Below are 13,652 nucleotides of genomic sequence, written 5' to 3'. Positions count from 1 at the left end.
GGGTTGAGATAATACCGCTGGGTCTAGCCACAGAGATGGATGAGATGAGATGCCAATCAGATGGGCACATGACAGTGCCATCGCCACAAGGAACCATGGGTGAGCCTTCCAAAGAGGTGTCACCAAAACAATCTCAGCTGATTGTCTCCTCACCTGACAGAGTACCCTCTGAATCATGGAGAACGGGGGAAAAGCATACAAGAGCCCCATCTCCCACGAGTGGAGGAAGGCATCCGCCTCCATTGCTAGGGGATCTGGTCTCCAACTGAAAAACTGGGGCAGCTGAGCATTCAGGGGTAAATCAAAAATATCGACCGAACATGGACCCCACAACAGATTCAGGTTGGAAAAGTTCAGAGGGTCCAGTTTCCAATCGCTGCCATCTCTCAGGAAATGAGAGTTCCAGTCCGCCACTTGGTAGGACCATCCTGGAATGTACTGCACCCTCACCAAAATCTGGAGTTGGAGACAAAACTCCAATAACTCCTTGGCTATCTCCACTAAAACCTGTGACCTGGTACCCCCTAGACGATTTATATAATGTACAGCTGAAATGTTGTCCATGCAAAGCAGAATGCTTTGCGAGGGGAGAGGGACTGAATCACAAATGCCCCCACCAGAAGTTCTAGGCAATTGATATGGAGCTTCTTCTACTGAGAGGAGCACTGCACCCCCTTTTCCACCAAGCCACAGCGGGCTCCACAGCCCCAAAGCCTGCCGCTCGACTCTATCACTACCTCTGGATTGGATGCAAAAATTTCCCTGCCATTCCAGGCATCCATATGATCTAGCCCCCAGGTTATCTCTACTCTGGCCGTTTCGGACAATAGAATCTGTTCTGAATACAATAGCCCTTGCGAAGATGCAAGATCTTTAAGCACTGCAGAGCCCAATAATGAAGGTGAGCCAGAGTCTTCAATGATATAGTCAGAGAAACAAGGGCTCTCCTCAACTCCTTCTTGATAGAGGTCTGCTTCAAAAGGGGCAACAGCAGTTGTGCTCTGATAGAATCTACCCGGAAGCCTGAAAATTCTATGTTTTGAGACTGAGTCAAAATTGATTTCTCTGAGTTGATGAGGAAACCCAGATCCTGAAGAAGTTGCATCATACATGCCAGGTGCGTTAGTATGGTACCTTTGATTGAGCCATGATCAGAATATTGTGAATGTAGATGATAAGGCGGACACCTCTTTTCCGGAGGAATTGAACCACTGGTCTCAAGAGTTTGGTGAAACACCAAGGGGCTGACGATAGACCGGATAGGAGGACAGAAGACTCATACCATTGATTTCCCCAGAAGAATTGAAGAAACCTTTGATGCGGCCCATAAAACGGAACAGTTAGGTAAGCATCTTTGAAATCTAGCCTCACAAGATAATCTCTCTCTTGTAAAAGATCTCTCAGCAGATGGATACTTTTCATCTTGAAATGACAATAAACTATCCAGGAATTGAATTCTCAGAGATTGGGAACTAGACAAGAGCCTCCACCGTTCTTTTAACAGGGAGATTGAACAGACAAATCCTGAAGGATGAGGACTTGATTTGACTATGGCATGCTTGCGAAGCAGCGCAGAAACTTCTACATCTATTAAATTGCTCTCTCCTTGGGAAAAATGTAGAGCTTGAGCAGGCCTGGATTGTTGGGGAGAGGCGTAAAATTCCAGCCTGAACCCCTGAACAGTTTGCAAGATCCATGGATCTTGAGATATACTCTCCCAAGCATGTGCATACCCTCGTATTCTACCCCCCAGAATTACTTCTGAAAACAGAATGAGTCTCACCTGCTGTAGTGCCATCCAATGCAGAGAAGCCACCTCAGTTACAGCCTCGGAAGCCGCGGCCACAACCCCCTCTAGATCTGGAGGGGTAGAATCCACGTGCAGGCTTAGGAACTTCCTCATCCTCTTTGGGAATAGCCTCCGGAGACCTGATAATATCCACTGCCTGGCACGCGACCCCTGAAGTGACCGGCCCTGACAGAAAGGCACCCACTAAACATTTTCTTCATCGATGTTTGGGCTTTGTCTAAGGCAGAAAAGGTCCCAAGTCTTTAACAAATGTATCCCCAAACAACATGCCATTTGCCATGGTTTCGGCCTCATTGGGAGACAGCTCTGCCAACTTCGGGTCAATCCTCATGAGGAAAGATCGTCTCCACTCTGTAGACATCGCACAGTTGGCATTGCCCAGCAGGCATATGGCTCTCTGAGTCCACTCCAGGATTGTATCCAGATCTAAGGGCATAATAGATTCCTTCGCCTGTACTACGAGCTCCAGGATTTTTGTGATAGGACCGCAAATGTCAAGCAACATGTCCTGACATCCTTTCCATGCTCAGCCCAGACCTTTTTTGGAGCCTTTGTGAACTTTTTAATAAAGGTTGGTAAGTTCGGATTCAACTCAGGCGTATCCGCTACCTTACCCAGTAGTGAGAGGCGTTGGGATTCGGAACGCAAGGCACTGTGAACTTCCCGATCAAATAATTTACGGAGCCATTCCTGCACATAGTGTGCTACCTCACCGCAGGAAACACACTCAGTAGAGCGAGGATGGATAATGGATTATGGGTCAAAGGATAAAGTCAGTTGCGTCTGGTTATCCTCCTCAATGTTTCAGGATTTGTGCTTGCGCTTACCCGATGGCTTAGGGTCATCATGCACTTGATCTGAATCAGAAGAATGGGGAGAGGCAGACTGGGAGGCATTCAGCGTGACTGTGGATAGCTCTTGAACTGATCTTGAGGCTTCCAAAGAATTGAAGGAATCATATTAATAGTCGTTTAGCACTGATGCAGTCATCTTCCAAGAATCTCCGTCAATGATGCTGGACCTACAGAGGCTCCCTGGGCTAAGCCCACATCAGATGTCAGGTCATCCCTAGAAACATTTAAAATAGGGATCCGTCCCTTGAGCTCTTGATGACCATATCTCATCAAAGGGTGAGTAAAATGCTTTAATGCCTTAATAAGAGCATTATTCATCGAGTCCTGAACATGATTGCCCAAGGCCTCAACTAATCTCTCCTCCATATGATGCTCTTCATTCATCTCAGGGGATTCCTGATAGTAATCTTCCTCATCGGTGTAGTACGCCATCATCAAGACTAAGAGGAATGGAGGATTTCAATGGGGGGGGGGCACACCCAGCAGGTGAAGCAATAAATTCAGCACAAAGTGCTTAAATATGGCACTGAATATAATGTGGAGGCAGCACCTGCCTATTTACCCCGAGGGTAAAGCACTACACCGTTTATGCACCCAGTAGTTAGGGGCGTGGATATTCGGAATGCAAGGCACTGCAAATGTCCCAATCAAATCCTTTACAAAGCCTGTCCTGCACATACTGTGCTACCTCGCTGCAGGGAACCCACTCAGTAGATCGAGGATGGATAATGGATTATGGGTCAAAGGATAAAGTCCATTGAGTCTGATTATCCTCAATGTTTCAGGATTTGCTCTTGCACTTACCCGATGGCTTAGGGTCATCGTGCACTTGATCTGAATCAGAGGAATGGCAAGAGGCAGACTGGGAGGCATCCAACTTGACTGTGGATAGCCCTGGAACTGATCTTGAGGCTTCCAAAGAATTGAAGGAATCATATTCATGGCCCTTTAGCACCGATGCAGCCATCTTGCAAGAATCTCCGCCGATGATCCCGGACCTACAGAGGCTCTCTGGGCAAAGCCCCATCAGATGTCTGGACATCCCTAGACACATTCGAAATAGGGATCCGTCCCTGGAGCTCTCGATGACAATATGTCATCAAAGGGTAAGTAAAACGCTTTAATGCCTTGATTAGAGCCTGATTCTCCGAGTCCTGAACATGACTGCCTAGGGCCTCAACTAATCTCTCATCTATATGATGCTCTTCACTTATCTCAGGGGATTCCTGATAGTAATCTTCCTCATCGGCATGGTATGCCATCATTAAGACTAAGAGGAATGGAGGATTTCAATCGGGGCACACCAAGCAGGTCAACCAATTAATTCAGCTCTAAGTGCCTAAATATGGCACTGAATATAATGTGGAGGGAGCACCTGCCTATTTACCCCTAGGACAAAGCCCTACACCGTTATGCGCCCAGTTAGGCGTTCTAGGACAGCTTTTGGAGCCTGTGGTACCAAATCACAATATGCGCTCATAGAAACACTCGAAAACGCAGCGTATCGCCCAAGCACATGCGCGGCACCAGGAATGGAAAGAGATGATGTCCTCTGCCTACAGCGGTCTCTAGAAGCCATGCCTTAGACACTGACAATGGTTTGTCGCGGAGCACAGCTCTGCTCAGAAAAAATAATATTAGAACGCATAAAGCGTTCCACGAGTTGCGCGCAATCCAACTCCTTTCAAAAGCTTAAATCAGATTGAGCTCGACCGTCAATACAAAAAGGCACAGCAATACGCCGGGATGGAGTCCTGCTCCATGTTGCCAGATAATAACAAATAAATACATATACAGTGTAAATCGCAGGAAAGGAAAAACAGTTATCTTGTGCTGCAAGCAGCGAAGAAAGAGGAAGGACTTTGTATATATATATATATATATATATATATATATATATATATATAGAGATATACATATATATATATTATATATATGACATATGATTGGGCATTGATATGGACTACTGGGGATCTTGGGAAATGTCGTTTTCTGTGGTTAAAATGTTTAATTGGCTGCTGTTTTCCGTGCAGTAAAGAGAGAGAAGCATAATCTGAAGCCTCCGATCCTGACATAGAATATGTGTGGCATTTCTGAGTTTGTAGTGTGCCTATGTGTGACACTGCGTGACACATGTGTGACACTGTGTGACAATATAAACTTTTCTAGCATTTGCAACAAATAATTTTCACTTCTATTAAGGACACTGAGGTGAGGTTTATGCTTCTCTCTCTAGGCTTTATTTTTTCAGCAGCCAATAACAAAAGTTTAATAATAAACACTACTTTTCCCAATAAACCTTCTCAGTCACTTGATCAGCCATAGAGCTGACCCTCCATAACCTCCTGACTGTAGGTATGCTTTTTTTTTCTTTGCTCCACGAGAGACCAACCAACTCAAACAAGTCTAGAACTCAAAATGAGGAAAATCGCTTTGAGAACGTATAGTCACCAGATCCTGAACACAACAACTCCTAAGAAGAAGACCAAAGTCATCAGATTCCAAACAATTCCCAGGAACCAAGGCAACTGAAGATGCTCCAATCATTTTGTCATCTCAACCTTAGGAATGTAGAAACACCATGTCTCGGATTGATCATTCCTGTTTCGATCACTTGTCATCTTGCCCTATAAGGAAGAAAATACTGAGCCATAAACATTGCTTTGTACTCATCCAAACCATTTATGAATTTCACAGGATTATTTAGGGAGAACAATATATGAAACATGAATAAATGTAATTTAATTGTACATTGTGTTATAACATATGCGGTTTATATCTTATTCGGATGGGAGAATCCTCGCCTCCTTGTCCTTAATAGAATTGAAGATTCTTTGTCGCAAATGCTAGAAAATGTTATATTCTATGTCAGATTATGCTTGTTTAAAGCTGACCATTACTACCTAAGCTACATCTATAATAGGTTTGTAATAAAATGTCTTAAAAGTAGACTCAGATGACCAGTCAGCAGCTTTCAAAATGACCTCTCATTGAGAGCCTAAGGAAAAAGACCTGGAAGCCACAGTGCCTCTCGCTGAGTGCGCCCCATATTTAGAAATATCGATACCAGCTTCAGCGATAAGCCATTTCATTCATCTTGACAAAGTAGCTGATGTCACTGAACGAAAAGGCCTCTGTAGTGCAATCAATAATTAACGTTTCATGTCAGTTCTAAACTCCCCGGTACTTACCTCACGTGCCTTCAGGCATTGAAACACACATAATTGAGGGTTCTCCGGAAACGCCGGCTAGGATACCAATCTGGAATTGCTCTTAGTTCTCCTAAAGATTGTAAACGTGCCCCCTTCAGGGGTAGACTGCCTTCCCACCAGATCCAGAGCTCTCACATCCGACACTCTCTTACATGAGATGAGACACAGCAACATGGTTAACTTGGCTGATAACTGCTTCCTAGATATGTATTTATTGCAGCCAAGAATCTAAGAATTAGAGGACTAGTTTCACATCCTATAAAGTTGAATACTTTGGCTGGGGAGGTTTTAACATCTGGATACCCCCGAGTAATTTGCATACAATGGGCAATTGTCCAATAGGTCTACATCTATAAAGGAGTGCCCAGCTGAAATAGCTGATCGGAATTTGTTTACCGATCTATAGGCCATGCCTGATGCAGAAGGAGAAGAATTACAATTTAAAATCATGCTGCAATCTGGTGTAATGAGATCTGTACCCCATGAATCGCACCAATGTTTCCCTGCAGATGCGTATCTCTTGTGGGTCCCTGAAGACCATGCTTGACTAATGTATTCTTGAGCCTCTAGCGAAAGGCCTGGGATGCTCCATCAAGGGAAAAGCATAGGCTAGGAACAAATGCCAATCCTGGAGAAAAGCACCAGTTGCTCGAGCCTCCGGATCCGGTCGCCAACTGAAGTAAGTTTGAAGTTGGCGGTTCAGGCGAGAAGCGCAGGGCCCCCATCTGTGAACTAGCGCATGAAAGACTTTCAGGTGAAATCTCCAGTCATTGAAGTCTCGAAGGTGGCAAGACTGCCAGTCTGCTATTACATTGTGCTGACCCGGAAGATATTCTGCTGTCACAGAGATGAGGTTCTGCAGGCAGAAGTGCCAAAAATCTTTGGCTATCTCTCTCAGAAGTTTGGACTTGGTCCCACCCAGTTTGTTCATGTAGCGGACCGCTGAAATGTTGTCCATGCAAAGTAGAAAGTAGCACTTTGCTTTCCCCGTTGAAAAACTCCAAACCGAAAATAAACCCACCAGAATCTCTAGGCAGTTAGTTGTGTAGGTCCAGTTCTGTTGAGGACCACCAACCGCCCATGGAGATCTGTCCGCAGCAGGCTTCCCAGCCCCATCAGCTGGCATTCGATTCTATTATCATCTCCGAAGTGGAGCCAAAGATGGCCCTGCCATTCCAAGCCTCCACATAATCTAACCATCAAGAGATTTTTGCCCTGGATCTGGGATTTGTCATCAGCGTTCAGAAATCAATACTGATTCCATCCCTTCTGGGGTGGAAGAATCAGTTGACTGGACCAAGAGTTTATCTGGAATCCCAGAAAGTCCGGACACTGTGATGAAATCAGTATCAATTTCTGGACGCTGATGACAAATCCCAGATCCTGAAACAGGGAGATCATCCATTCCAGGTCAGTTATGGTCCTCAGCAGGCATTGGGACATTATGATAATGTTGTCCAGGTAAATAATGAGGCAAACTCCTTGGGACCTTAAATACTCCACCACAGGCTTCATAATCTTTGTGAAGCACCAAGGAGCGGAGGAGAGTCCGAAGGGAAGGTCTTTAAACTTGTAGCACACGTCATTCCACAGAAACCGCAGAAAACAACGGTGGGGAGGAAAAATAGGGATGGTCAAAGAAGCATTTTTAAACTCTAACTGCACCATCCAATCTCCTTCCTGGAGAATATCGCTCAGAAGGTGAATCCCCTCCATCTTGAAATGACGGTAGAGGATCCACTGATTGAATTCCCGCGGATTGAGAACTAATCTTGAACCTCCGCCTTTCTTTTCCACTTGAAATATGCAGCTGATGAAGCCATAAGAGTGTAGAGATGTTATTTCTATGGTGTTTTTTTGAAGCCAGAATTTCTGAATTTTTAAAGTTCTGGTTTAGACGGGAAAAATACATCGCTTGTGGGGGGGTTGAGTTGTACCGGAGTCTCATAGAATTTCAGTTTGAAACCCTGAATAGTTGCTAGTACCCTCAGATCCTGTGAAATTCTCTGCCATTTGTGTACAAACAGTTTTGTTCTCCCCCCCAAAGATACATCTGATAAAGGAATGATTCTCACCTGCGGTGCCAAAGTCCTGAAAGGAGTTTTGGCCAACCCTGGTTCGCCTTTCCAGAATCGCCCTCTGAAGCTGCGAGTTCTGGATGGGTAGAAGGTGTTGGACTGGCCTGGATGACAGCCTCTGCCTGATTGGTAGTACTCTCATTGGGAGTAGTTTCTTTGCGGGCCTTCTAAATATCCCCAGCCGAACGCTCGCCCCTAAAGCATCCAACCCTGCTAAAAGGTGGACAAAGGATCTTTTTAATTGATCCCTGTGCTTTGTCCAGATTGGAATATGTCGCCACAAACTTTGAAAGGTCTTTTAGGAAAGGAGCTCCAAAGAGGAGATCTTGCCCAACAGGACCTGCCTCTGAAGAAGCCAGGTCAGTGAGTTTAGGGTCTAATTTCATTAGAATGGAACTGCGCTGTTCACTAGGTATGGTGCAATTGATATTTCCTAATTGACTAACGGCCTGCTGGGCCCATCCTACTAAAATCTCTGTGTCGATGCGGGTCTTCGATTCTTTTGAGTGATTGGCCATTTCTAGATTCTGAGGGTCCCTGTCATGTCCAAGAGTTTGTCCTGGAACGATTTCCATGCTCGATCCAGCCCTTTCTTTGGGTCTTTAGTGTATTTCTTAAGGTAAGTGACAGTGGTGGGATCCATTTCCGACATATCCGCTACCCTGTCCTGAAGATTGGGTCTAGGGCATTCCGACCATAGTCGGACGTGTATATCTTTATCAAAATCTTGGCCAATGTGTGCCTTCACATAGTCTGCAAGTTCTTGTGGTGGTACCTAGGTTGTAGATCTGGGGTGAATGATGTCCCCCAGTTTGAAGGTGAGTACCGTAGGTTGTTTACAGGCTGTCAGGTGGTAAGTCTTACTCTTATGTTTACCTGTTTCAGGGTGTCACCATGTTCTGAGGCCCAAAATGAGGATGTGTCCATGTCAGCCTGAGTGTTTGAAGGGGCGCATTAAGAATGTTCGCTTGCAAGGCATACTGCTGGTTTGTCAAATGCATCCGTTATCCTGCTTAGGCTTTGATATTTTCTCTGTGTCCTGGAGCTCGTCATTACGGGGAGGTAACCAGCCCTGTTGCTGAGCGAAACCATAAAGATGGTGTTTTAAGGGAACAATGGCCTTCACCAAAGCACCATTAGCTGTCTGGCGTACTCCCACATCCAGGACGTGGACCTGATTTTGCTCAAATGACCCAGCTGGGACTTCCTCATAGTTATAATTGTCTTCCCCTTCTTGATAATCCCCAGACATTGTTATTTGCTTATACTGATTTATAGTATAAGACTTATATTAGTGGCTTAGGTAATAGCCCCTATTAATAAAGGTGAGGATCCAGCTTTATAGCCACCCATAGGGTTCTTCCGGAGAGCACTGTAGCTGCAATTGCACCAAATATTTCACCCAAAGCCATGCCAGATCAGAAGCTGTTAAATAGTGGAGAGAAAGGCCTGAAAATGCTCTGGGCAGAGCCTCTCAAAGATTTTTACAACCCTGCGGATCTCTGTCTTGCAGGGCATCTCTGGGAGCTTGCCGCCTCAGGGGATCAATGAAAGACGTTTTCGCTCATTTGAAAAACATCTGCAATGGCTCAGGACCGGCTCGCGCATGGGTGGACTGATCCTGAATGTGGCAGTCGAAAGAGGACGACACAGCCTACAGTTGCGTTGTCCCAATGATTCCTACTCCACAGCAATCAGAGCAGAGGTGACTCACGACTTGCTCGGAGGGGAGGGCCAAAATATCTGCTAAAAGGTAAAGTGCGTTGCACGTATAATGCCGAACAAGTGAGCACGCATGTTTGAGTTCAAACAATTACTGAAACCAATCAACACGCTGTACCAAATACAATAACATCAATTATTTGTGAAAAGTACTGACAGCAAATATATCAAATAATGAAAAGGCACTTAACTGACTGCAAAGCAGCAAAGAAAGAGGAAGAGTACCTAGAGGCAGGAGGTTATATATGGTTAGCTCTATGGTTCAGATATCTCAAGTAATGCCATTGACACCCCTGACTACTATCCTCTTGGTGGTTTATGCCAGCATACATACCAACGTTTCAGAAGAGGAAAGGAACCTTAAAAAATAATAATCTGGAAAATGTATTTTCCCTCACTGACTTCACTTAAAGCAGAGGCAATTTCAGATGGGAGACGGTCAAAATTAAGCCATTTTTGGCTTAAAAAAACTGGGAGTCCCAAGACATGTATGCGTCAGAGCTCCAAAGCTTTCAAAATGTTTAGGAATAATAATTTGCATTGTTAGAAATATCACAAATTGACATTTCATGGATGTAATGGTTGGAGTAATGCAATTTAGACTCCATCCTTAACACATCATCATTGCGCAAATTACGCATTTACATTTGACCTTATATTTATTGTGGCCTTTTATATTATTAATGTAGATGGATGTCAAAACACATTAATGCAATGTAATCACTGAACGCTTGAAGCTTTTTAAACCTGCATACTAGTGTTCATATAAAGTGCTTATATAAATTCATTATTCACGTTTCATATTTACTTTTTAAGTTGCATTTATTGGAGTAAAATGTATTATTCTTCGCAATTATGTTTAATTGAAAATTAATGTGTGCATGTATAATCATGTATTCGAAATGCACATTAAGGCTCTGATTATGACATTGGCAGAAAATGCTGCTTATCGCCGCAGTGACGGCCGCCAAAATACCGCCGCCGTGGCGAATATCCGTTCACCATTTTATGACACACACACACCAAACCGACAGAATACCGCCACATACACAAATCCGCCAGCCCAAAGATCAGTGCTAAAGTGGTGGTACGAATACTAATACTGTTATGCCAACAAAACAACGCCCACCACATTATCACCCACGAATCATCACTGCGGACATTCAATGTTAGTAAACCATTGGCGGTAAACACCGGCGCCCTCAGAATGGCCACCCAAGTACAAAACAACACAACATTAGCCAATGGCAGAAACACACACCTGACACTCATACACACACCACACACCAATAGCACTGTAAAACACACACCCACGTTACACACCACCCTTTACGTATACCAAAAAGCGCCACAAGACTAACACGAAGACCACTTAGACAACTACACACACACACCATATCCATCTGTCACGCACTCCACATCCCACACCCCACTACATCACGTAACACCCTCTGCACAACACACACCACACAACACCCATGTCCCCACTAAGGCACCCCGTTTCCCTTATGAGGAGTTGCAGGTCATGGTCGGGAAAATAGTCAGGGTAGAGCCACAACTGTTTGGAGCACAGGTACAGCAAATATCCATTGCCAGGAAGATGGAGCTAAGGTGGAGAATCGTGGACAGGGTGAACGCCGTGGGACAGCATCCAAGAACAAAGGGACAACAATAGGAAGAGGTGGAATGACCTACGGGAGAAGGTACGTTCTGTGGCAGCAAGGCACTAGCTCGCCATCCAGAGGGTTGGCGGTGGACCCTCACCTCCTCCCCCACAGCATAGGAGGAGCACATCTTGGCAATACTGCATCCTGAGGGACTCACTAGAGTTGCGGGAGGACTGGACATTGGTGAGTCAAGATTTACTACATGTCACCCCCATACCTGCATGCCATCACACCCCCTCACCCTCACTCCCATCACTCCACTCCATCCTACACACTGCACCTACACATCTGACTAACCCCAATGCCAAGCCCTGCATGCTATTCCAATGCATGGACAGCCCTCCCAGCCCTGCATGGGCACCCATCACCAAAGCATGCAAATAATGGAGAACTAACAATCCCACAATCCATCACCATACTCAAACAAAGGTGGCAGGGCAACAGCAACAATAGAGGGGAAGCAAGGGATGTACAATATGTTACATCCCCACAGGTGCCCCCGCCAATCTCAGCGACAAGAAGGTGCCACGACTAACCATTCCCCCAACAGAAGATGCCCCCAGTGGTGACAGTAACTCTGGGCTTCAGGATCTGGATGAACTACCTGGCCCATCAGGGACCACTTGTCAGTCAGCCACCCCAGCCCACTCACAGTCCACCACAAAGCCTCCCCCCTCAGCATCCAACACCACAGCACCCACCCAATGTCCCCACACCTCTGTCCCCATGACACGTCAATCAGCAGTATGCCCACCTGTACAGGAGCCCCAGTCCACACCTCACCCCCAAGACATTCAGGGACCTGGGGTCAGTGGCAGTAGGCCACACCGTTCAAGGGACAGAGGCACAGGGGAACAGGGACACTAGGTGGACCGCTGTGCACCAAGAGGAGGACAGGCCCAGGGATCCGACTCTCAAGGAGGCACTCATTAATGTCCTGGGGGCTTACTAACAATCCCAGGACAAGATGGGCCAGATCCTTACCAACTTGCAAGAGAATACGCAGCTGCAGGAGGTACATCATCAGGAGATCAGGGAGTATTTGCAAGCCCTCAACACCACCATGGTCTCCATAGCAGGGGTGCTGGCAGGTATGGCCAACATCATGAGGGAATGGACAGCACACCAGTGGGCCGCTACCACTAGCTAATCTACTGACCAGCCCTCCACGTCCACTGCAGCTAGTGGGCAGGAGGCCCTGCCACAGTACCCACAGGCCACCAGCACCCCTCCTCCTGCAGAAGGTAAACCACCTTGCAAATGCTCCCTGCGACCCAGACAGAAGCCAGAGACACCTGCAAAGACCAATACCACCGCCAGGAAATGAGACCCTACTGAATGCCCCCCTTGTGTCCTACCTTGTCACCATGTCCACTTTGAACTGCATTTGCTCCCCTTCCAATGGCCCCTTGGACACTGGACCTGTGCTACAAACAGACTGGAACAATACCTTGGACTTTCCTCAACCATCACCCCGTTCCATTGCACTTTTCCATCCATTATTTGCACTACAATAAACACCCTTGAACACAACCTAAGTGAAAGTGTTTTATGTGATAAAAATGTGCATATATGGAAACAGTCACATCATGTTCAAATGATCTGCACACTGTAATAGCATACATTTTATGACCTGTATTTGTCTGTAGTCATCACATCAGTACACTGTTGTCATATCACAGCATCTGCAAAATGAGAAGCCATAGTGGGCAGTAAATAGAAATTCAAAGGAAGTGAATGCCATCCTGCTACAGCCACACAGAAAACATCATTATTCAGAGGAATGGTCAGTTCCACTGTCTCACCTGTGTGTCATTGGAAGTATTGACGTATAACTGATGTTCTGTTGTCCACATCCTCATCCTCTGCCTCCTCATCCTCACTGTCCTCAGGGTCCACTGCTGCCACAGGGGCATTTCAAGTCTCCTCCTCCTGCACATGAGGCACATGTTGTCTGAGGGTCCGGTTGTGCAACATGCAGCATGCCACTACTATCTGGCAGACCTTCACAGGTGAGTAGCACAGGGATCCCCCTGTCAGATGGAGGCGTCTGAACCTGGCCTTCAGGAGGCCAAAGGTCCTTTTAATAATTTTCCTGGTTCGCCTATGTGCATCATTATAACGATTCTCAGCCCCTGTCCTGGCATTCCTCACAGGGGTCAGGAGCCGCAATAGGTTTGGGTAGCCAGAGTCACCTGCAAGTATTAAGGGACAAACATTAGCCTTACACAATGGTATAGGGTCAACACCAGAAGGCATACACTGACATACATTGGGTGGGGACTCTGGCTCACCAATTAGCCACACCC

The sequence above is a fragment of the Pleurodeles waltl genome, chromosome 4_2 (genome assembly GCF_031143425.1).
Source record: "Pleurodeles waltl isolate 20211129_DDA chromosome 4_2, aPleWal1.hap1.20221129, whole genome shotgun sequence".
Classification (NCBI taxonomy): domain Eukaryota; kingdom Metazoa; phylum Chordata; class Amphibia; order Caudata; family Salamandridae; genus Pleurodeles; species Pleurodeles waltl.
The sequence above is the reverse complement of the archived record's forward strand: the minus strand, read 5'-3'. Positions refer to the sequence as shown.